The sequence below is a fragment of the Artibeus jamaicensis genome, unplaced genomic scaffold, assembly GCF_021234435.1.
Source record: "Artibeus jamaicensis isolate MK-2021 breed Jamaican fruit bat unplaced genomic scaffold, CSHL_Jam_final contig_464, whole genome shotgun sequence".
NCBI lineage: Eukaryota > Metazoa > Chordata > Mammalia > Chiroptera > Phyllostomidae > Artibeus > Artibeus jamaicensis.
In genome coordinates this window covers 14051854-14076973 of record NW_026521842.1, presented here as the reverse complement: position 1 = coordinate 14076973, position 25120 = coordinate 14051854, and the positions used below count along the sequence as shown (strand labels likewise).

General features: G+C 47.6%; 1 protein-coding gene across 6 annotated transcripts in view; it reads right to left on the bottom strand.

Annotated features, from left to right (window-relative positions):
- IL34 (interleukin 34) overlaps positions 1-25120 on the bottom strand; it is a 58953-nt gene that overhangs the window by 21183 nt on the left and 12650 nt on the right. Inside the window, exon 1 of one of the 6 annotated variants that reach the window (XM_053666591.1) lies at positions 18693-18853. The exons of 3 other annotated variants lie outside the window; for them this stretch is intronic. The gene's annotated coding sequence lies outside the window, so the exon portion shown is untranslated. Of the gene's footprint in view, positions 1-13628; positions 13847-16963; positions 18518-18692; positions 18854-25120 lie in introns of those variants that run through there. 2 more of the 6 variants (XM_053666590.1, XM_053666593.1) reach the window with 2 other exon arrangements.

Genomic DNA, 25120 nt, shown 5'->3' with positions numbered 1-25120 from the left:
GTAATTTCCCTAGGAGGTAGGGCATTACATCAGGAGGTGCCGCACATCTGCTTGTCCCACTTTAGCGAGATAACGTCATGGCACTTCTTGCTGACCCATCCACCACAGAGTTCTCCATCAGCCTTCGCCTTTCATCAGGCACAACGATTGCAGCCTTGGCCCAGCATTTCATTACTGGGGACTTTCTAACTCTCTCTTCCCCTTTACGTTGGCTACTGTGATGCTTCTATGGCACAGAGCTGCCCTTCCTTGTCCATTTCCTCATCTTAAAGTCTGGTCCATGCACAAAAAGCAGGATAAAAGTTTGAGTCTTTCCCTTCGCTCACCAGCTTTCAAATGAGTCATTTCCCACCATTCTCTAAAGCTAATTGCTGATTCCTGTCAGTACCATTTTGAATTAGCTTTTTCATTTTTATATTTCATCCCATTGACATTACTTTTAAGTCAGGTTTATTAAGGTACAATCGATGTACATTAAAGTTTACCCTCTTTCATTATACAGTTTGATGAGTTTCAATAAATACAAACTCCAACACCTTATTCAAGGTGCAGAACACTTCCTTCACCCCAGAAAGTACCCTACGCCCCTGTGCGTCAGCCCCTCCCCACTCCACTCCTCTGGCAGCCACGTATCTAATGTCTTGTCCTGGAGTTTTATTTCTTCCAGAACATTATATAAACAGAATCGTATAGCATGTTATCGTTTCTGTCCTGTCTTCTTTCACTAAGCAAATGCGTTAGGAGTCCATCCATGTTGCTGAATGTATCAGTAGTCTGCTCCTTTTATCGCTGAATAGTATTCCATCGTACCAGGTTTTCTCAAGTATGAATAGAGCTGCCACCTACATTTGCAGGCTTTCTGAGGTCACATGTTTTTATTTCTCCTGGGTAAATACCTGGGAGTAAGTCCCTGGGTCATATGATAAGTGGAGATATAATAACAAGAAGTTGCCAAGCTGTTTTCCAAAGTGGGTGGTTGTTATTCTTTGGGATATTCAAGTTATTCCATCATTTGGCTAGTGGGAGCGCCTGCCAGTAAGTCGCTGTCCCATTGACACGACTCTGGTCGTCTCCAATAGTGTCCTAGCTTTCCGGAGTGACTGGAGGATCCAGGCTCATCTCGTACATTCTCTGCCTCAGACTTGAAACCAGCCACTTTGCAAGAAGCCCTTTCAGTGTGAACTGGCACTTAGAAACCACAGTCTGAACACTGACGGTGCTCAGTGCTCTCCGGCTGTCAGCGGCTCTAGGCCTTTTCAGGTGGACAGATCTAGAGAATTTATATTTTTTTGAAATAGAAAAATAAATTAGTTTGTAGATAAGTCATTAGAATTATAAGGTGTTTAACTTCTTTAGATTGTTATTTACATCTTTTTTTCATTTTTATTTTCGAGAGAGAAGAAGGGAGGGAAAAAGAAAGGGAAAGAAATATCAATGTGTGGTTGCCTCTCACGTGGCCCCCACTGGGGACCTGGCCCGCAACCCAGGCATGTGCCCTGACTGGGAATAGAACCAGCGACCCTTTGGTTCGCTGCCTACGTTCAATCCACTGAGCCACACCAGCCAGGGCCTGTTACTTACATTTCTTTTGTCTTGTGTTGAAAATCTTGTTCCCTAATGACACTTAAGATAACTATTTTCCTTATCCTTTTCTATATGCAGTAGTTTGAAAATAGTAACAGTGATATTGTAACTTGACAATAAGACAAGTCTGTATGTCCAGTTTAGTATTTGTGGTTCTTTCTATCTCAGGTTATAGTCTCACTGGGAACGTATAGTCAAAAGATCTTGTATTTCTATTTGTTTCTTATTTTTAGGGGTTTTTAATTTGTTGTATATTTTAATTATAAAAAACATTTATGTCGTTCCAAAGTAAAAACCGTAACAGCTATGCTCAGAAAGGTCTACCTTCCCACTTCCTCCCATTGCTCCCCCTCCCTGATAAATAAACATTTTTATTAGCTCTTGGTTTACTCTTGCACTGTTTACATTTTATTTTTAAAAAAATATTTTATTGTATTACATTTATTTTTAGAGAGAGGGGAAGGGAAGTAGAAAGAGAGGGAGAGAAACATGAATGTGTGGTTGCCTCTCACAGGGTCCCCACTGGGGCACCTGGCCCACAACCCAGGCATGTGCCCTGACTGGGAATCAAACTGGTGACTCTTTGGTTTGCAGCCCACGCTCAATCCACTGAGCTACACCAGCCAGGACCATTGTTTATATTTTAAAATACAAACATAAATTTTTGTATTTCCTCTCTATTTGCCTATAAAATGCAGTATATTATACATATTCCTTTGCACTTTTTTTTAATTAAAAAAATAACAGACCATGGATATATAACAAAAGAAATGTATGGCTTAATACGTTATTATAAGAACATCACACCTTATAACTACCCGCCACCCCAAAAGGCCTTCCATGAGCCCCTCCCCAGTCACAGCTCCCCCAAAGCACGCCCACTGGGACTATTACAGCAACCACCTTGCTGAGTTTCTTTCTGGTTTTACCAACTAGGTATACATCTCTACACACTACAGTTTCGTTTCTAGCTTTCCCCATTTTCAAAATTTCATTTATCTTTTAAGTCCTTCTTAATCTGGGGGGTTTTCCCCTGTCCCCCGTCTGTTGAGGAACCCAGGATGCTGGCCCTGAGAGCCTCCCCAGTCCGGGCTTCGCTGACCGCACCTGCACGGTGCGGTTCGACACGCTCCTCCGTCTTCCCTGTTTCCACACGGGCAGTTGGGTCAGACTCAAGTTCCAACCCTTTCTCCCAGGGGTGGTGCGAGGATCTTTCCACAGGAAACAGTACTATCTGGTTGTCACTCTGCTGATGTGGGCAGATGCTGAGGCCCAGACCCATTCATTCTTCAAGGGTCCCCAGGTGTGATCGTCCCACTCACCTCACTTTCTGATCAAGTTTTTGCCGTGAGGCAAGCGGAGGCAGTAGCAGGCCAGCAGCACTGCCAAGATGTCTGATATGAGTGAAATATTGTGCTTCCCTCCCACATCTCTACGGAATGACGAAGGCTCCAGGCCCCTGTGATTTGTTTTCAAATGCCTGCTTCTCAGAAAGGCCTGGCTGGGCTCCAGACATGTGCTGCCTTGTGCCTTTCCCTCCTTGTGGCAACTGTGAGAAGTAACCCTTCCATTCTCGGAGACAAGTTAGACTCAAAGCCACCCGAGCCATCTCATCGAGTGTGACCCACTCTTGCCTGGGTCCACAGGCCGACGCAGCAGGCAGGACACTTCTGGCAGGGGCCTAGTGTATGCGATCAGCGTCACCAGGTCTGGGAGGCTGCCCCCAGGCTGGAGTACTGTCTTAAATAAAACAACACATGAAAACCTGCCCTGCGCCGCAGGTGACAGAAGCATAAATCAGGAGGATGCCTCAGTCTGCATTTCCGGACCTACAGCCAGGTGTCTGGCACAACACTCTTCGGGCCGTATCTACATATCTTGAGATATAGTTCTCTCTACTTGCTCATCTTGTTTACTTATTTTTAAAAAAGATTTTATTCATTTATTTCTAGAGAGAGAGGGAGGGAGAGATATAGGGAGGAAGAAAAACATCAATGTGTGGTTGCCTCTGGTGCGCCCCCAACTGGGGACCTGGCTGGCAACCCAGGCATGTGCCCTGACTGGGAATCGAACCTGTGACCCTTTAGGTCATAGGCCCTCGCTCAATCCACTGAGCTACACCAGCCAGGGTTGCTCATCTTATTTAAATTGGTTTGTAAAAAAAACTTTACAGCACTTTCATCAAGAGAAAAACAGCTCTGCCCTTGCCAACAGCGCTCTCACAACTGTGGTGAACACCCTAAAACCCGCCAGACTTTCTGGAGGAAGCGCGGCAGGCACCAACTCCACAAAGCGCCGCAGTGCTAGGGCCAGGGTCCCCTGTGTGCGCAGGGGCGGAGGCTTTGTGACAGGAAGAGTGGCTACGGTGCGCAGACTAAGCCAATTTTCCACAAAAAGGCTTAAACAACAAGAAAAGCTTGTGCAGAGGCTTGAATGTTGGGCCTAACTTCAGATCTAAGAGAAGGCTGGCTTGAGAGGAGCAGGCATTTTGAACCGGGAGGAGACAAGAAGGGCCAAAAGACCCAGTTCTAAGACTCATATTTTGTTTCAGTGTGTGACAGCAGGATCTTGAGGATATGCTGACTTTCAGGAGAGAGAGAGAGAGAGAGAGAGAGAGAAACACAATTCTCACTTACCAAAATGAGAAATCAACATGGAGGAAAGCTGCATCGTGTAACCACATTCTAGTGAGAGCCCTGGCCAGGTGGCTGGGCTTCCTCCCACAAAACAGAAGGTTGCCAGCTGGGTTCCTGGTGGGTCAGGACCCCCGGTCGGGGTGTGTACAGGAGGCCACTGATTGATGTCTCCCTCCCTCTCTTCCCTTCTCTCTAAAATAATAATAATAATAGTGATGATGATGATGATTGGGAGAAATTCTACTGAGAATGCTCTGCCTGCTGAAGGCTCTGAGCTCGGGATTTGCTCTCTCGCTGGAAAAGGGGGGTGAGCAAGGACTAGAGGGGTGTCCAAAAGTGCACTAGCACCAGACCACCCTTGCCCCAAAGCACTCCTCAACCAGGAAGCACATGTTGTCTCCGGGTGACATCAGCAACACCTAGACATATTTCTGTCTGTCACCACTGGGGATCAAGGCGCTCTTGGCGTTGAGCGGGGCGAGATCAGGGGTGCTGCAGATGCTGCAGTGCACAGGGCAGCCCCTGACAGCAGCGAATATCCTGACCCCTAACGTCAACAGTGCTGAGGCTGAGGAACTATGATTCAGAGAATTGAGAAGGGCTGAAAAAGAACCGAAAAATAACTTCCTCACTCTGGGACTCAACGTTATTTGATGCAGGATCCAGGCTCTGTGTAACAGCATCCAACGTGACCCACACTTAGAGAAAACTGTAACGAGATGTCACGAAAGCAAGGGCAACCAGCCAAGGGCGCTAAAAGAGCGTCGTTATCAACAGGCCGATCTCAGAGAAGTCCACAGACCTGGTGGCAGTTCTAGAAATGCTGCACTGGATGCCATTCTTACAGTGAACAGGTATTAAGCACCTACTATGTGCAGCCCCTGTGCTGGAAAAGAGTGAGAGGCACATGGGCCAGTGGGGGAGGCGAGGGAGTAAGTAACTTAGTGCAGAACAGTATCACGAGAACATGGGTGCAGCTAACAGAAGACGAGAAGTCACTGAGCAGGGGACTGGGGGGCAGGCGGGGTGAGTTGGGGGTCAGAGGGCAGAAAAGGTCTCCAAAAAAGGCAATGATTCAGGTTCTTAACCCTCCCAAAGAGCTCTCACTGGTTGGAAGCAGAGCTAATTCAAAATCGATGCATGATGCATGATTCTAAACTCTCCTAACACTGATTTGTAGTATGGATAAAATTCATAAATATACCCTACAATAATTTTTTATTTAAGGTTTTACTTATTTATTTAGAGAGAGGGGAAGGTAGGAAGAAAGAGGGAGAGAAACAGCAATCGGCTGGTTGCCTCTCACATGCCCCAACCAGAGACCAGGCCCCCAACCCAAGCATGTGCCCTAACTGGGAATCGAACCTCTATCCTGTTGCTTTGCAGAACAATGCCCAACTAAGTGAGCCACAACTGCCAGGGCCTAAAATAATTTGTAAAAAAGAAAAGCCATACCCATGAAATAGTCATTGCTATTGCTGTTTATACCTGAGGAAAGAAACCTGGAAACAACGTAAAGACCAAATCACAGGAAAACGGTTAACATAATCAACATAATCGAAGAACTAGTTGCTGTTTCTCTAGTGCTGACCACATGAGTTTACAGTGTAGCAGAATGGTTATACTCTTTCCCCTTGTAGCAACTGTGAGAACCAACCCTCCCGTTCTCTGAGAAAAGCTAAACTCAGAGAAGACGGGAGAAAGGAGTCTTTTCAACCAATGCTATGGAAACTATTAAATATCCTTATACAAAAAAAAAAAAAGAAGAAGAAAAATGTAAGCGTAAATCTTACCTCACACCATACATAAAAGTAATTTGAATGGATCATCACTGTAAAACCAAAAACTATAAAAATTCTAGAAAACCTCAGAGAAAATGTCTGTGGCTTTCAGTTGGGAATAATGTTCTTAAACATGACACTGAAAGCACAAATCATTTCAAAAGAGGAGGTTGGGTAGTAGCAACAGGAGCAAGTCAGAGGAGCACCACACTGTTATCAGAGCGTTTCTTTCCATGGTTGCTATCTACCTGCTACAAGTGATGCGAGTATCCTACTTATGGCAGCAAGGTAAGGTTCCCTTTTAGAATAAATATGGTTAGGTTTCGAAAATGTGAATGACCCTTCGGGACAAACATGCAGGTAGGATACAGACGCCAAAGGTGGAGAGGTGGGTTCAAATTCCAGCCCTACCTGGCCCCGGACTTTGCGTGAAATTCCGACCGGAAAGGGTTATGTCACGGCTCACCGAGGTCCCATACATACGAAGCTTAGACCATGCGCAGTAGCTCCACACAGTAAGTTCTCATTTAACATCAACAGCAGGCTTTTGGAAAACACGACTTTGAGCGAATCAACATGTAGCGAAACCAATGTTACCACAAGCTAATTGATAAAACGAGAGTTAAAGTTCCTACTGCATATTTCTGGCCACAGAAAATCACTAAACTTCTAAATAAAGACCCAAAGCACTTCTAATATTAAACACTGAAATAAGTATGAGCTATACATACGTTTAAGGGCGATTAATAAAAATAAGTAGGATAATTATTTTCCAGCCTGCTCATTCCCGTTCAGGGTCCCGGGTGGCCAGGGCCTCTCAGGGCAGCTCAGGGTCAAGGCGGGAATCCACCCTGGGCAGGAGGGGCACACTCACACGCACACCCACACTCACTTTTAATTTTGAATGATTTCCTTTATTGCTGCTGCTTTTGCACTATCAATAGAGATTTGTGAGGAAAGTACTTGATTATGAAAGAAAGAAAGAAACCCAATGTGCGACTGGTCACATGGGACTCTTGAATGCTCTAAACAACTGCTGCTTCAAGGCAGCTGGTGTCCTTCCGAAGGATCTGACCTCTGACCTCCAACCTTTGACAAGCAAGGAGACTCAAAAGTGGAAGAACAGGCCCTGGCTGGTGTAGCTCAGTGGATTGAGCACGGGCCTGCGAACCACATGATCGCGGTTCGATTCCCAGTCAGGGTACATGCCTGGGGTTGCAGGCCGGTTCCCTGCAGGCCAGTTCCCAGCAGGGGAGGCACAAAAGGCAACCATACATTGATGTTTCTCTACCACTCTCCTTCCCCCCTTCCCCTCTAAAGATAAATAAATAATAAAAAATTAAAAAAAAAAAAAGTGGAAGAACAGCCCTGGTTGGTGTGGCTCAGTGGATTGAGCACGAACTGTAAATCAAGGGGTTGCCATTATGATTCCCAGTCAAGGCCCATGCCAGATTGTAGGTCGGGTCCCCAGTTGGGGGTACACTAGGCAACTGACTGGTGTGTCTCTTGCATGTTGATGCTTCTCTCCCTTTCTCCCTCCCTTCTCCTCTCTCTGAAAATAAATAAATAAAATCTTAAAAAAAAAAGTGAAAGAACAGAGTGTGCGATCCTAGTGCCATTCTCGGAAAAAAGGAGTAACGGACAAAGGGACTCCAGCACACCTTTCTTTGCTCCTGACACCTCCCTTGGCATGACAGGGTAAAAAAGAAAACAAAACACAACAAAAAGGAGTGAGGTGCAAGTCAGTAAGTAGCTGGAGGGCCCTCAGCTCCACAACTCCGCGGGCAGAAGCCTATGCAGAGTGCTATCTTCTCAGTGCATCAAAGAAAATAACTGTCGCCAAGAAAATGACCAAGGTCATACGGATGTGGAGCAATTGAAAGTCTCACACATCATCCTTGGGAGTGTAAATCTGTGCAACCAACCTGAACAACAATAAAATAACTTTTTAAAAAAATCTGTGCAATAATTTATGAAGACTGTTTGGCAATTCTAATAAAATTAAGCACATACCTGCCCTGTGGCATAGCAATTCCACTCCCAGAATTTAAGCTAGAAAAGTCAAAATATGTGTCCACATATAGATGAAGGGGGCCAAAAAGTAGAAACTCCGGGTAGAAAATAAGCACTGAGATTCAGGCACAGCATGGTGACTGTTGTTAATAACACCGTATTGCATATCTGGAAGTTGTTAACAGAAACCTTAAGTCTTCATCACAAGAAAAAGAAAGGTGGTGACTATGTGTGGTGATGGGTGTTAACTGGACTTCTTGTGGTGATCACTTTGCAATGTATACAAGTATCATTACACCGTCCACAGGAAACTAACATGATGCCATATGCCAATTATACCTCAATAAAGATAACTTAAATGCATATTACATCCACAAAAAGAATGAACAAGACTGTGTATTGCTGCTATATTCACATTAAAAATAATAAGTACTTCCAAAAACTGAAAGCAATCCAAATGTTCACCAGTCGAAGAATGGAGATACAGACTGTGGTATAATCACACCACAGAACACCAGTCAGCAAAGAAAAGGAACAAACTACGGATCCATGCAACATGGATGAATCTCAGAAACATCCTGGGCAAGAAGCCAGACACAAAGAGCACATGGTATGTACTTCCACATATCTGAGTGCGAGAACAGGGAAAAAGCTAATCTGCGGTGATAAAAACCGGAACCGTGGTTGTCCAAGGTGGTGGGAAGGACCTGGAAAGGGCCACGCGGGAACTTTCTAGGGGGGCGGGAATGCGCCAGCTCTTTGCTGGGGTGGGGTTCACCTGGGTAAACACAATTATCAAAAGCCATCTGTGCTGGAGGGAACAGTGCCCTTCCCCCAATTCACATCCATCCGGAATCTCAGAAGGCAACTTTATTTGGAAGTAGGCTCTTTTGCAGATGTAATTAGTTAAAGTGAGGTCAGACCAGATTAGGGTAGGCTCTAATCCAATGACTGATGTCCTTACAAGAAGATAAAATAGAGAGACCCGGGGAGAAATGCCATGTGACCACCGAGACAGTACATGATACGTCTCCGAGCACGGAATGCCAGGAATTGCACGCAAGCAGCAAAAGACAGGAAGAGGCAATTAAGGACGCTCCCTTGGAGCCTCCCAAGGGATCACGGCCCTGCTGACAACAGCTTTATTTTTAACTGCTGGCCTCCAGACCTTGAGAGGATAAATTCTGTTCTTTTGATTTTGTGGAGCAGGGGTGTCCAACCTGCAGCGCAGGGGCTGCCCGTCATGGCCCAGGACGGCTATGAATGCAGCTCAACCCAAAATCATACATTTACTGAAAACATTACTTAGTTTATTATTCACTTTTATACTGAGTTTCATTACTTACATATGTACATTTTCTAGCAGTGAGTTTTGTTACAGAGGTGAGGCCAGGTCCCCAGTAGGGGACACATGAGAGGCAACCACACATTGATGTTTCCCTCCCACTCTTTCTCCTTCCCTTCCCCTCTCTCTAAAAATAAATAAAATATTGATTTAAAAAATAAAATAAAAAATAAAAGATTATCGAAAGGGCTACTGCATAATTAGGGTTATTATGTGAGAACTTTGTTGCTTATCTGTGGTCACCGGTATCACAAAAATTATGCACGGACCTTTTTTTTGCTCATTAGTTTTCATTAGTGTTTGCGTATTTGATGTGTGGCCCAAGACAGCTCTTCTTCTTCCAGTGTGGCCCAGAGATGCCTAAAGGTTGGACACCCCTATTTTAAAGCAAGGGGAAGGGAGGGAGAAAGAGGGTGAAAAACACTGATGTGAGAGAGACACGTCGGTCGGGTTGCCTTCTGAACACCTGCCAGGGGAATGACCCTGCAATGCAGCTATGTGCCCTGAATGGGAATTGAACCGGCGACCTTTTGGTTTGTGGGATGACACCCAACCAACTAAGCCACACACACAGGCCAGCACTAAATTCTGTTCTTTTAAGCCAACCGAGGTGATAGTACTTTGTTACAGCAGCCCTAGGAAACTAATAGGCCATCAAACAGAACGTTTCAGGTCTCATTTTACTTTAACTAAATAACACTCTGATTTTTAAACACTGGAAACAGCAAGCTGGCTACGAAGGCTCCACCCTGACCCCTGCTGCCCCGGAGGGAACAGCTGAAGGAGAGCCGCCCGATGCTGCTGCTCAGAATTGACACTTGGGGGGAAGCCGGCACAGTCCAGTGGGACCCCACCCAGCGGCTCTCCCTTCGCGCTCAGCCACCACGCACAGCTGTTTCCTCTGCATACACGCCCCCCACACCCTCTCAAACACACATACAACGGACTGACTGAGGGCAGAACTGCCCAGAGAGCCGCCTGGCAGCTGCCCCTTCAGAAGCAAGCCAGCGTACTTCTGAAGGACCAACCAGCCTCAGAGTTGAGGGCCACAGAAAAGCCTGGTCAGGGGCCGAGAGCCCTGGCCCAGCTCTTCTTTCATTTGCACATTCGTTATCTGAAATGTCAACCCTAAGGAACCTTTGGCTCTATGCCTTTGCTTTCCAGAGCCCAGAAACTGACAAAAGATTTTTTATTCCACTATTTTGTTTCATCTTGAGAACTTGCCAGCCACTTGTCTGACCCTGCAGCTCTCTGTGTAAGGTTTAAGGTCAGTGAGGGTCAGGAAGGTCACCGAGTGCAGAGACCACCTGGCCCAAGCCCTACTGGGTATTCTAATCCTCACCCAAGGTCCCCCCCCATTTATGGGGTGCTTACCACATGTCAAGGAACTGGCCATGCATTAACTCACTGAGTCCTCCCAGCAAGGCCAGAGGTGGGAGCTATTATTATATTCACTGTCTGATGAGGAAACTGAAGTCCAGAGTGGTGAAGGAATTTGTCTGAGGTCATACCAGTAGTAAACCACAGTACAAGGATTTCGGCCCAGACAAACCAGCCTGGAAGCTACTGTCTTAACCACTGGGCCGCCCTGCCAAGTGGATGGTGGGCTGGGCACTGCATCCCCCACCCCCACCCATGCCTGAGTCCCAGGGGTTTTTCTCTGTGACAAACCCACACTCTACCTCCTTTTTCCCACCTTGAGTCCCAACTTCAGTTTTATAATAGCCCAGAGACTCCAACAGCCTCCTGGGGCATCCTTCAGTGTACTATTTAATCAGAACTGAGTGTAACAGGATAAAGGCTGTTTAGCTTGTCTTTGAGGTTTTGGTATGTTTTGTTTTGAAATGAAAGTTAATCAAAACAACAGAAGAGCTAAACTGGAAAAGGTTGAGATCAGAATCATGCTGGTTTTTTGTCTAACTCAGCAAAAACTCCCAGTTTCTATTGTCCAAACACAAGGAAAGAGTTTGGAAGTGGGTTTCCTACCAAAAAAAAAATCAAACCCAAGGTTCCTTACTTCAGGAAGGAAAGCTTCAGCCCACGTATACAGACTCTGTACAGGCCCAGACCTTCTCCCGAGGGGTCACAGTAGCTGTTGGCTCAGTCAAAGAAGCTTCTCCAGTGTGGCCACACAGTACATTAAAACCAAAGGGAATGCATTCCAGGAGTGCAAGGATGGCTCAATATTAGGACACTTCTTCATGTAACATAACATAATAGTAGATCCTAGGAGATCCGTAAATGTTGGATAAGCATTTGACAAGAGTCAACACTTTTACTTGGGAAAAAAACTTCAATAAAGAAGGAATCAATGGATAATTCCTAAACATGATAAAACATATAAGTCTCAGGTAAAAGCCAGCACTTAGCTTAAGTGCAAAACCTCAGAAAGACTCCCACTAAAGTCAGGAACCATGTGCACATGCACGCGATCACTGTACAGGAGGTACTGCCCAATGCAATTAGACACACTAAAGAAATTAAAGGTGTAAGAATTGGAGGGCGGAATATAATGTACAACATACCAACTACAGCTAACCATATGGTGTTGTGTATTTGAAAGCTGCTAGAAGTCTTAAAAGTTCTCATCATAAAAAAAATTGTAACTGGGTGCTGATGGATATTAACTAAACTTATCATAGTGATCATTTCACAGTACATATATGAAATCATTATGTTGTATACCTAAAACCAATATAATGTCATATGTCAATTATATCTCAATAAAAATAAAGAACTGGATGGAAGGAGGTAAGTTATTTCCATTTATACTTGATACAATTACAAGACTTGCACATCTAAGAGAATCAACTATGAAATAACTACAAACAATAGCCAGTTAGAAAAAAAGATCAAACATCTATGAATAAGCTTATCAAAAAATATGCAAGCTATATTATAAGAAACTACAAGCAATACTAAAAAAACAAAATAGATTTAAACGAAGGGAAAGACATACCATGTTCCTGGATAAGAAGATTTGACATTATAAGTATGTCCATGTTCTGAAGCTAATGTGTAAATTTAAAGCAATCCCAACACATTTCGCAAAAGAGGATATTTAAATAGCCAATACATATATATTTTGCAAAGCACTAAACCTCACTAGTCACTAGAGAAGTGAAAAATAAAAATGTTAAAAGCCAACAAAACATCCTGGCTGGTGTAGCTCAGTGGATTGAGTGCAGGATGCGAACCAAAGGGTTGCCAGTTCAATTCCCAGTCAGGGCACATGCCTGGGTTGCAGGCCATGTCCCCCATTGGGGGACACACGAGAGGCAGCCACACACTGATGTTTCTCTTCCTCTCTTTCTACTTCCCTTCCCCTCTCTTTAAAAATAAATAAATTATTTTTTTAAAAAAAGCCAACACAACCAAGCATTGCAAGAAGAGGGAATAACGGAAGTTCTCAGACATTCCTGGAAGGAGGGTAAATGTTAAACACCCCTACAGGAAACAGTTTGGCAGTATTTTTCCAAAGTCAAACACATGCACACCCCATGGACCAGAAATTCCTCTCGCAAGTAAATATCCAACAGGAATGCGTACGTATGGGCATCAAGAGACACATGTGACAGCCAAAACCAGTACAGCTTAAATGTACATCAACAAGAGAATAGCTAAATAAACCTCATAAATATAATGTTGAGCCAAAGAACTGGTGACATAGAAACAATGAAACATGACTCAGCCAGAAAAGAAAAAAAAAAGACTGAAATCTTGCCATCTGCAAATGGATGGACCTAGAGGGTACTGTGCTGAGTGAAGTAGGTCAGACAGAGGAAGACAAATGCCAGACGATTTCACTTACATGTGGAATCCAAACAGCAAACCAAGAAGCAGAGCAGAAAGAGACTCAGGCACAGAGAACATGTCAACGGTTGCCAGACTGGGGGCTGGGTGAAAAAGGTGGAGGGATTCGGAAGTACAAAAGGCTTGTTACAGAACAGTGCCAGGGATGTAGAGTGCAGCACAGGGAATACAGTCGGTTATACTGTAAAAACTCTGTAGGGTGGCAGATGGGTGCTGGATTTATGGGGGTGATCCCTTCGTAAGTTACCTAAATGTTAGTCACTAGGTTGTACACCTGAAACTAATATAATATTGTATGCCAGCTGTAGTTAAAAACTAAATAATTTTAAAAACATATTTAATTTTTAACTAAAGTAGCCAGATGTAAAAGCATCCATGTATGAGTATGTAAAGTAAAAGACATAAACAAAAACAGCAAAACTAATCCAGGACATAAGAGACAAAGATAACGATTACCTTTTGCAAGAGGCTGGGGGAGCAACGGGGGTCTTGGCTGGGGGGTGTACTTCTGTGCTCTGGCAGTGTTCTAGTTCCCGGTCTAGGTAACAATGCATTTTCCTCTGTGTTCACATTGTGATAACTTGCCAAGTTGTGCGCATACAATTTATTCACTTTTCTGTAACTGTGTTATCCTTCAGTTTTTATTAAAGCAATTTCAATAAAACACCAACCTGGGTGTAATTAGACATTCAATTTTAAAGTTCAAATAGAAGAACAAACAAAAAAGCATAGCCTGGGAAAGATCTAAAAATAAGAAAGCAGCATTTTCGTACACTAAAAATCATTTTTAAATATTGTAAAGCTTAGTAAGCAAAACAGTGGGAATGTGAAGAAACGTGAACCGACAGAGGAACCAATGGAAAAGAGGAGCAAATTCTGAAACAGACCTACATACACATGAGAAAAGAGCCTGTGATAACCAGCTAATGATACAGTAGCTTCAGCAGGGCAAAGATCACCAGCTTGGGAGGCAGGGGGTGGGGGGAGGTGCAGGGAGGATCTCTATTCCACAGCATTGGAATGAATTCCAAATGGATCAAAATTTTAATGTAAAATAATAGAAGGAAAAAAAGGTTATGTCCTACTACCTTGAAGTGGGGATGAACTCTGTACCTATGATTCAACATTCAGAAGCCACACAAGCAGTGACTGACCAATCTGACTGCGAAAAAATAAGAACTTGGGCACATGGAGCAAACAGGCTGTCCTCAAAGTTAAACAGAGACTCCAAGCTGGAGGCAACTTACATCAGAGGCAAAAAGCTCATCTCCCCGATCAATAAACAGCTCCCAGAAATAAAAAGGTAACAAGCCAATTTTCAAAATAAGCAAAGAACATGAGTGAGACAGTAAGAGAAAGAGAGAGAGAGAAATGGTCCTTTTAAACATATTATACGTTTAAAACTTTTCATAACAAATTTAAATTAAGAGTCAATCGAGTCGCTGTTTTTCACCTATCAGATTGGTAAAAATCCAGTAATGTGACAATTTTAATGCATTGGCTAAGATGTGGGAAACATCTTAGTTTCTCATTCAAAACTGGCAGAGGTGTAAATTGGCACTAACCTTAGGAGGGGCAAATTGGCAATCTCTCTCAAAATTACACTTGCAGATACGCAGCAACGTGCAAACTGCCACAGGTACTAACAGTGTCTGTGTCAGCAAACTGGAACCAACCCGAGCGTTTGCAGCACAGTAACCCAGCATGATGCATTCAGTGAAACAAACGCAGAACAGGGTCCTGTACTCGATTTTGTAAAATGAGTTCAGCAGAGGTGGTAAATATATATATATTTGTACAATGTATATATATAATTGTATTTGCTTGTATATGCATAAAAAAAAACCCCTGTGTTGGAATAAAGCACACTAAAGTGTGAAAGTTTGGCAGTTGAGAACCTCTCAGAGATGGTGCATCCTTAAAAAAAAAGGATGCTTGTTAACCTAAATAAACCTGTAACGTGATGGACTTTATGTCAGGGTAACAAAGAGAACTGGAAGAATGCATGTAACTTCGAGTCCAGAGGGCAGCCGCACATCAGGAGACCTGCAGCTTTCCCAGGGACCAGCACTGATTGGGTTAGACCCAGCAAACTAAAAACATTTGCCTGCGGCAGGACGGTAGTGGGCGGGTATAAACTAGGTCCCTTTTTACTTTTTACAGGATGTTTAAACCAGATGATTGTATTATCTAATCTAAACAGTAAACAGTGAACAGGAAGAGCTGATTAAGCCTAGACCCACCAGATCTACCCCAGCTCTCGCTCCAAGAGCCTGTCATTTATAAACAGGTAATGTGAAACATTTACAAGAAGTTTTATTGCCCTGTAACAGCCACTGACTTGGCCAAAAACATCTCACGCTAATATAGCAACGCAAACGTTGTGAGACAGACAGTAAGACTCTGGGCAACTCACTCAAGCTCCCTTAAACACCAGCTTTATCTATGGCAGAGCAAAGATAAGGCCAAAACGACAGCACAGAATTGCTATAAACTGCTGGCCTGTGAGCGTTTCAGAAAGTCACAATGCAGCACAGAACAAACTCTTCCTGCAACAACTGCCCACAGCCAAGCCCCAGACAGAACCGTGTTTGGTGCTTCTCACAGGTCAGTGTTGCTTAGCAACCACCTGGCGAGGCGGTTAAAGCCCAAGCTCCCAGGCCCCTCCCTTAGCCACAGGATTCAGTGGGGGTGGGGGGAGGGGGGTCCATTAACATGAATTTCTATCGAGCTTGAGCTTCTTCTCCCAGGTGATGCTGACATACCGGTTTAAGGACCACATTTGAGTAGTCTAGTCCACAGCGGCGTTCCTGGCACTGTGATGAGCACACGGAGGGCCAGGGGATCTTGTTAAAACAGGTTCTGACTCAGGAAGTCCCGTGTGAGGCCTGGGAGTGTGCATTTCCGACAAGCTCCCCCCCACCCCCCGCCACCCCCCCATGTTGCAGATGCTACTGATCTGTAGACCACAAGCTTCTGGAGTATCCAATCCCATTCATTTTACAGAGGAGGAAACTGTGCCTGAGACAAAGTAAATAACCTGCCCAGGGCCACTCGACAGCGAGGTTACAGGTGGGGTGAAGCCACCTGAGGGTGGCCACCACTCCCCAGGAACACCTCCCCACTGCCCCAGATGAACACCACAAACCTTCCTGAGCCAGTGAGTGATGCTGACCCTTTGGAAATAGTGGGAAGATTTATTAAATCAAACATAGTTCTTCGCTCTTCTGAGAAATAAGCCATTTCTCAGAATGGCCATTATTCTAAGCTACCAAATAAGCCATTAGGTAGCTTAGCTCAAACCATCCGTTTGTTCTTTTAAAACAATGCACTTCTGGCAAGATTATTATTTTTTAGATGAGTCAGCTTCCCCTCCAGTGACTCACACCTCTGACAGGCCCTGCTGTGGGAACCTCAGGAAGACACCTGTGCGTTTCTCAACACCTGTGGTCTGACTGTGGGCAGAGGAGGGGGAGGGGACGCAGAACCGGGGGTGGGGACGTTGTTCCTCGGGAAAGCTGGGGAGTCTGCTGATGGCTCCTTCATGACCTCAAAAACAGGGCTGCACTGTGTGCATTTCAACTCACTTTATCATCCTGACAAAAGGTCCGTTGAATTAGAAAATGTACTTGCAGGAACTTCTTTTCAAGATGCACTGAAAAGTCTCTGAGCTGCCACTCTCCACACTTCAGTGTGCACTACGCCAGTACAGAGGGGAGGGAGCAGAGTCCCGGACACTGGTCTCTGCAATGACTACAGCCCGGGGGGGGGGGGGGGGGGGGGGTTCTTACCTGAGAAGCTGATGTGGGAGCCCAGCGGCTGGTAAACCACAGCGACCCTGGTGTCTTCAGGCTGCGACTGCCTTGTGGGCCTGGCTCCACCACTAATTTGCTGTGTGGTCCAGTAAATCACACAGTTTTAGGGAATTCAGAGCTGGAAGGAACAATTCTCTCATCCCAGAACCTCAACTTCTAAACCACAGAATGCACGTTTCTGTCTGGAAATGGCTTCCCCAGAATCAGAGCCTGGGACAGGCGTTCGGTGTCAGGAGAAAGCCGTGAGGGAGTGAAGCGAGGGGGGACAGGGAAGGGCCAGTCGGAGGCATTTTAAAATCACACCACAGAGTCTTCTCACCCGAGGCCAGGAGGCTGGACTTTCAGCTCCCTGACTCAGTCAACAGCCCCCTGGGTGGGGGGGAGGGTGGAGTGGCGTTAACCTCTCCAGTGTCTCTGGCGAGGTGCCCTGGAGAAGGACCCGGGGTTCGCTGTTTGTGGCAGTGCCAGCGACTGCACGGCAGCTGGGAAACCAGTACGAGGGGGTAGGAGGGACCTGGCGGACACTGGCCCTTCCTCCGGTTCTGAGAACCCCTCAAATGTGCTTCTAAACAACAGGCTCCCAAAATCACGAAAACGGACGGTGAAGTAAGATCACATTCCATTCTTCATTTCCAGAAACTCTTGGAATCCGCACTTGGAATAAATCCCAACTGCTCCTCCTGACTCCCCAGGTCAGTCCTGGCCGCTCCCCGTGGCCTTTCTGCCCGGCACTGGCCGCTCGGACATTAACCTCATTGTGTTCACCTGTGTGCTGTCCCCCCACCACCACAAGAACAACCTCCAGGGGACAGAGCCTTGCAGGGCCTCATCACTGTCTCCAAGCCACAGGCTGGCTTGGCACACAGGAAACTATAACATCTGGGGAGCAATATCCAAGTGAAGGGGTTGGACCTTTGGGCCAGATGCACCAGTGCCAACAGAGCAGGAGAAATAGGTCAGCGAAACGCTCCCCAGCTGGCGAAGCTGGAGGAAAACCGCTCACAAGGCCAGGAAGGGGAAGGAGCAAGCCCACCGAGACTTTCCCTAGCTTCCCGATTCTTCCCTCCTCTCTCAACTCCCTTTCCAAGCTCCTACACAGTGTGCAGCCAGAGTTAGCATCAGTCCTGCAGAGACCAGTACATTTTGGAAAGGTGCAAACGGCTCCCAATGACCAGGGTCAGCTGGGCTCCAATTCTGGCTCTAGCTCTGAGCCCCCCTTCCCCACTGGCTGGTACCTGAGGGCAGCACAGTGGTGGTGCCCGCCTGGGAGGCAGCACCCCTCACACGCCCACCAACTTCACCCAGGGCAGGGCAGATTCCAGGCCCTGCTGCTGCATTTCTGCCCCTGGCCACCTGTGCAGCTCCTCCAGCTCCAGGGCGGTTTCCACCACAGCCACACTGGCTCTGGGCACCGGTGTGGTGCCTGCCTGCACTTTACCCAGCATTTCACATGTGCCGCTCACTTGCTCGCTCCCCTGTGCAGTGATAACAACTTAATCCATCTCCTCATCTGTGGTCTCATTATCTCTGCTTTACAAGAAAGAAGACAAGGCTGAGAGATTGAACCAATGGCAGAAGGTCAAAAGGCTTGTGTAGGATGGGAGTGGGGTGGGGGGTGGGGTCGGTGCTCAGGGGTTGGACTCTTTCATCTCATCTCTTTAAGCGACTTGTCAAATACAGCGGTCCTGGGAGGAAGGTTCATTACCTTCATTTCTCAGAGGGAGGCCCTCGTGGGGCACGCAGACTGGCCGCAGCCCGGCCCAGGCCCCACCAGCCCCATTGAGCTGAAGCGGAGACTAAGGCCCCAGGAGGTACAAGGGCACACGCACGGCGAAGCCTGCGTCTCCCGGCTAGAGGACGCCGCACCCGCACCCGCACTCCTCACCGTGGGGAGGTTCACCGGGGCTGCCCCGGGGCGGATCCGGGCTGCGGCTGCGCTCTCCTTCTTACCTTTACCCTTTGCCCCTCCTTCTTACCTTTACCCTTTGCCCCTCCCTCCCTCCCTCCCTCCACCCGGAAGACAGGGCCCCAAGCCGGATCTGGTCGGGAACAAGAGCCAGTATACTCCGGAGGAAACTGAATCCCACATTCTAATCCGATCCCATGCAGGACCAGGAAAGAAGGGTTGACTTTATTTGAAAATAAATCGTCGTAAATTCCCCATGTTAGCACACCAAAAAAGAAAAACCTATGATTGCCTGAATAGATGCGGATTTTGTCTCTGATAAAAGTTAACATCCACCCCTGATAGAAACCCCCAGCAAATTAGGAATAGAAGGAAATTTCGCCCTGGCTGGTGTAGCTCAGCCGATTGAGCACTGGCCTGCAAACCAAAGGGTCACTGGTTCAATTCCCAGTCAGGGCACGTGCCTGGATGGAGGGCAGGGTCCCCAGTTGGGGGGTGCATGAGAGACAACTGCACATCAATGTTTCTATCCCTCCCTTTCTCTAAAACTAAATAAGATATTTTTTTTTAATTTTAAAAAAAGAAGGGAATTTCCTCAACCTGGAAACAGGCATCTAGGAGAAACTTAGAGCTAAACGGTGAACAACAGAATGCTCCCCCTGCCCCCAACTAAAATTGGGAACAAGATGTGCTAATAAACAAGAGCAGCAAGGTTGCAGGATGCAAGCTTGCTCTACAAAAATCCACTGTATTCCTACTTACTAGCACCAAAAGCTGGAAACCACAAAAATGTCCATCAAGCAGGCAGTGGGTTTACAAGGATGGTGGAGCCAGGCAGCAGAGCACTCTGTGATGGAAAGAATGCACAACTGGTAGACGCCACGGCACGCACAAAGCTCCAAATAAGTGTGCAGAGCAAGAAGAACCAGGCCTCTCATGAGAAAGAGTACACGCTGGGTGATTCCATTTACACGAAACTCCAGAAAACCCAAACTGATCTGTACGAGGTGGGGGGTGGGGAGGAATTCCAAAGGCACCAGGGCACTTTGGGTGGTGCTGAATACGGTCATGACCTGAGTCATGGTGTGTGCATTCAAAACTCAGCACGTGGTGCCCTTTTGGGCAGTTTGCTGCACGTCCATTTCACCCCAAGAAGCTGTTCTCTAAAAATTGTAAATGTATAAAAGTACCTAGAACAGGCAAATTCCAGACACCAGAAGTGGAATAGAGGGGGGAGCTGGGGAGGGGAAGGAAGGGGAGCTGCTCCAGGGGCACAGAGTTTCTGTTGGAGAGAAAGAAAAAGCTCTGGAAAACCAGCCGGGGCCACAGTCACAGAGCACCCAGAATGTGCTTAATGTCCCAGGGCTGCGTACTTCAACTGGCTAAACATGGTCCTTTTTGTGCTGTGTGCACTTTAGCACAGTGAAAAAGTAAAACTAACTCAAAAACGTTGCATATAAGTGGACATTTGCATTTAAGGGGAAAGGTTTTCTGCTTTTCTGAGCCTCCTAAGGGATGTGGGTCCTGGAAGAGGTTAGAACGAGCCATCCTCTCACCGGACAAGGCCAGATCCTCTGCTCCCAGGACCCAGGATCCCCCGGGGGTCAGGGCCACCCCAGCAGCACCACCCGCCCATGCTGCCACCATGGCTGACTAGTCTCAATCCCTTCAAACCATTTTCTGAGTGGAGCGCCCTTCCCCCTTTACTTACCCACCTAAGTCTCCCTCTCCCTACCTCCCCTTCCCCAGCTCCCCTACTCCACACCCCCCAGACTCTCTCACAAGATGCTCTGGGCCCACAGAAGGCTGCCAGCCTCCTGTTTGCTCCAGCTGTGCCCTCTCCAAGGAGGCTGTCCCTCTGGACCATCTAGGTCCCTGGTGCCCCTCTTCCTTTGACCTGACCACAGTTCCTGGGTCGCTATTGTCTGTCTCCTAGTCCCTCTGTCTCCTGACTTTCCCAGCTGACCCGCTGCCAGGCCTGAGGCTGAAGCAGTCCCTTTTTTACCAATTCAGGAATGTCCCTGGTGGAGAACAATGGGGAAAATGGAATTCTCGGTGAACAGAGCAAGCTTTGTGTCTAGTGCTTTGGCTCACAGAGGGTGGACTGTGGGGGCATGGGCAGGCCCACGCGGGGTGCTGGGAAACCTGCCTTTGGCTTCTCCTTACTGACTGGGGACCTAGAGAGCAAACTCGTTCCTTTCTCCAGGCCTCACTTCACGCATCTGAAAAATGGAGCTTAAGAGACTCTTCCTCAAGCTGGGTGCGGAGAGGTAAAGGGCTGGAGGGGAAATGGGTGTTTGCAGAGGTCCTACTGTGGGGAGCATGTTGACCACACAAGGCCTATTTTCCTGCAAAGGTCTGGCCTCACTCTGTTGAATTTGGGTTCAAGCCCTGCTCTTCCAAGCGTGCTGGTGGGGACTCAGGCCCTGGCGCAGGGGCTGTGGGTTCTGGCTCACCACCAGCTTCCGTCTGTGCTTCACTGCTGTAATTAAACAATCATTCCTCTCTGCTGGACCACAAGCCCCACTGAATTCCTAGTTCAGTGCCTATTCTGAGGAGAATGCAAATGTATGCAAATATTGTGTTCACTAATGAATGCAGGGAGGCCATGGTGGAGGGCTGGGGTGAATTTTCTGCTAACCACCATTGGCGTCGCAGCTCAGAGGGAATGAGGCATAGCCCCTGTCCCTGAGCCACTGGGAAAGCGAAGGTCTGCCCGATGGGAAGCCTCTGGCCTCCTCTCCAGGCCGCCCCCCCCCATTCACACACTCCCAGTCTGACCCAGGCCTGGCACAACCCATGCCACCTGTGTAAGAACATGACACTTCTTAAAAAGGTCACAAAGTCTCCACATCAGAGTTAAACTCTGTTCTACATGCATCTGTGACCACAGCCTCGCACACAAAGATGAAAAGCTGGGAGCCCTGCCCGGAGTGGCTGAGGGAGATGGGGGAGGCCTGCACCGCCCTCCTAACAAATGAGGAAAACAGCTCAATGTCCTGCAGGAGGCTTGTTGCAGGACCTCCAGAAACACTTAGGTTGATAACACTGGCAGTGGACCACAAGACGGAGCTGGAACTACCCCAGGGGGATGCAAGGACCGAGGGACAATGAGGAGGACAGCAATAACAATAGCCAATGCTAGTCACTTCATGTCATTTAATCCCTGCACCCCACACACAAACACCAACAACAGTCAAAAATTCTTACCCCTCTTTTAAAGATGAGGAAACCAAAACTCAGAAAGTTCAGCAATTTGCCCGAGGTCACACAGCTGGCAAGTGGGAGTGTTAAATCTAAGCACGACTGATCCCAAAGCCCTTGCCGATAACTCTACGTTAGGGGGCGGCCTGAAGGTGAAAGGAAAAGACCACGTTGCCCACCCAGCAGCTGTGTGTAGCAAGCAGAGCCTGTGAGGCCAGGGAGGCCTGGCCTGGGGGGTGGAGCCCGCAAGAACCTGGAGCTGCGGGGTGACCTGAGCACCCTGCAAATTCAGAGTCAGAGCCCAGGGACTGCACGCTCAGACCTGAGCAGGTCGGGGCAGGCCACTCCGGCCACAGCTCGGGGCTGCTGGGCCTGGAGAGAAGCCGTTTCTCCTCACTGTAGGAAGCCGTGCCTTCTGCGTTTCCTAAGAGGGTACAAAGTCTGTGTCCTTCGACCTTTGGTCTCCCCCGTACTCCCCCCCCATACTCCGCCCCACCGTCGGGGCTCAGAAAGTCATTTGTCTTGAGAAGAGAAGTTGTGTTTGGGGTGTCTTGGAAATCGACTGGACAGGAAGGACAAGGCCAGACTACAGAGGGCCTTAAAAGCCAAGCAGTGCCTGATGTGACAGGCAGCAGGGAGCCAGTGCAGGTTCTTGAGCAAGGGAGTGATGTGATGACCATATGCACTTAGGGAACACTGATGTATAGATGGGCTGGAGGCAGAAGCTAGAGGCCAGGACACCAACCATTCCTCCAAGCCCTGTGATGAAGGAAGGTGACCTCCAAGGGCTGTCTAGTGGAGGTTCATGTGCCAGAAGGGGGCTGGGGGGCATTGTCCCCAGGCAGTATGGGCCATGGCTAAAGGAAAAAGAATCCCAGGCCTTTGAAAGAACTGTCCCTTCAGGTCCTGGGCTACCCAGGCATTTGCATGGTCTATTCCGGGGAGTTACAGCTGTAAAAAGAACGACCTTCTACCAAATAAAATTGCCACCACTTAATAGATTCAGGGGCCGCAGACCACATCGCTTACATCTGTACAGAATGTAAACCATGACGTAAGTAGATCTTTTCTGCCTTTATGTGTTTGGTAGGAGACTCAGACGTCAGATGCCCATGGATAAGCTTCCTGGATCAGTCCCACCAGGCAGCCTTAACAAGAACCGTAAAACTGGATGAGCCCCATGAGGGGGTAACTCCACTGTAAGAGGTGGGCCCCTAGAAAATAATCAAGTCAGAAATGGCCCAAGGCAGTGCCACTTGGGAAGGCAGGAGCCCGAGAACTACCCAAGAGCTGACAAGAGAGGCAGTGCTCAGCTCAGCCAGGAGGGTCGGCATCGGGTACCCATCCGAGTGAGGCTTGTGGAGCTAAGGGGAAGGACCCTACTGCACCTGCCTCTTCCTGGGTGCTGGGACCCTCTGGAGGCAACAAAGTATCATGGGCACCAGCGCAGGTTTGGCTTCAGAGCCCTAGTGTTCTCATCTATAAAATAGGAATGAAATCCGCAGTTGCTGGCCCTAGGCCTGGCCAGGAGTATCATACCACTTGTATGATACACGCAGACAATAAAGGCGTCACCCTCATCGGAACTGGACACGGACCCTTTCAGCATGGCTGGGGATGGGGGGAGGGCAGCGCACATGTGGCTGCAGGGCGTCCACTGGCCCCAGTGTCTGAGGCAGAGGCGGGCCCAGTGCCACAACTGGGAGAGCCACCTCCAGCCTGGGCGGGTGACCCAGGAGGAGAAGCCAACTTGGCACAGACCGGCTGCTCAGACGACTAGTTCCCGGCAGCTCGCTGCCTTTCCCTGGGTGTTCCCCACAGCCTGTCATGACCATGGTCCCCTCTGTGCCTCTGGGGACACCCTGGCCACTCCCCTGGTGGCGCTGCTCTCAGTGTGGATAAATCCCTTTCCTCCTGAGGTCAGACAGATAAGGCTAGGTTTGTTCCCAGAAGAATGTGTCTAAGGAACCAGACAGGAAACAAAACCAAGGAATTAAAATACAGCTACCTGCAAACAAGAGGACTTCCAACTCATAAATTCTGATAAGAATCTGGCACTACACAGGGTTGGCTGCCTCCTCACCTGTTCCTCGTCTCCACCCATCTGCTTGGCAAGAAGTCTTCCTTCCAGAACCTGCTTCCTCTAGCCTTGACCAGCACCAGCACCTCTGCTTGAGCTCCTAGAAAATTCAGTTGGCTCCAGAGAGTCCTCCTTTGGCCCTCGGCTCTCCTATAGGGGCAGAGTTCTTGAGAGGACCGAAGATCCAGCCAGTGAGGCCAACTGCAATGAATGGGAGCTCTCTGAGAGCAAGACTTCCTTTTGTTTTCTGCCCCACCTTCTGTGCCTGGCCCATAGCAAATGCTCGTGATGTTTGTTGAATGCATAATAAATATGAAGAACCTAGTATCAGTGATTGTCTTTGGATAGATGAAAATAGAAGCCTCAGGAATGAAATATGGAGAGGCAGCTCCTTTTCACTGCAAACCAATCTGTATCTTTTGAATTTTTTTTACTGTGCATATGTATTAACTATTTGAAATTAAAAACACAACATCATTTACATGAGTATCAAAAAATGAAATACTTTGGTATACATCTAATGAAATATGTAGAAGAGCTCTATGAAGAAAACTATAAAACTGATCAAAGGAGTCAAGGAATGCAGTAAACAGTTAAACAGAGGCATGAGCCAAGCAGGAAGTTCGGGCCAGGTCCCTAGCAACAGGCAAGGCTACAAGCCCTCGCAGGACCACTCCCTTAAGCATTAAGACCCGGACATGACAACTAGGTCTCAGCTGTGTCTCAGCTCCAGCCCAGCAAAACCGGGCAAAGGGGTGCCATGGTGGACACCAGGACCAGCTCCCTGCCTAATGACTCCCTCCCCCGGCACTGACTCATCAGGGGAGACCATGACCCTGAGGCGACACCTGCTTCCTCAGGTGCATTTTCCTGGACTCTTTCTCTCCATTGGTTCTTCTTTTGCCTCTGTGACTTGTTTCCTGGGCCCATTTCTTCCACAGCT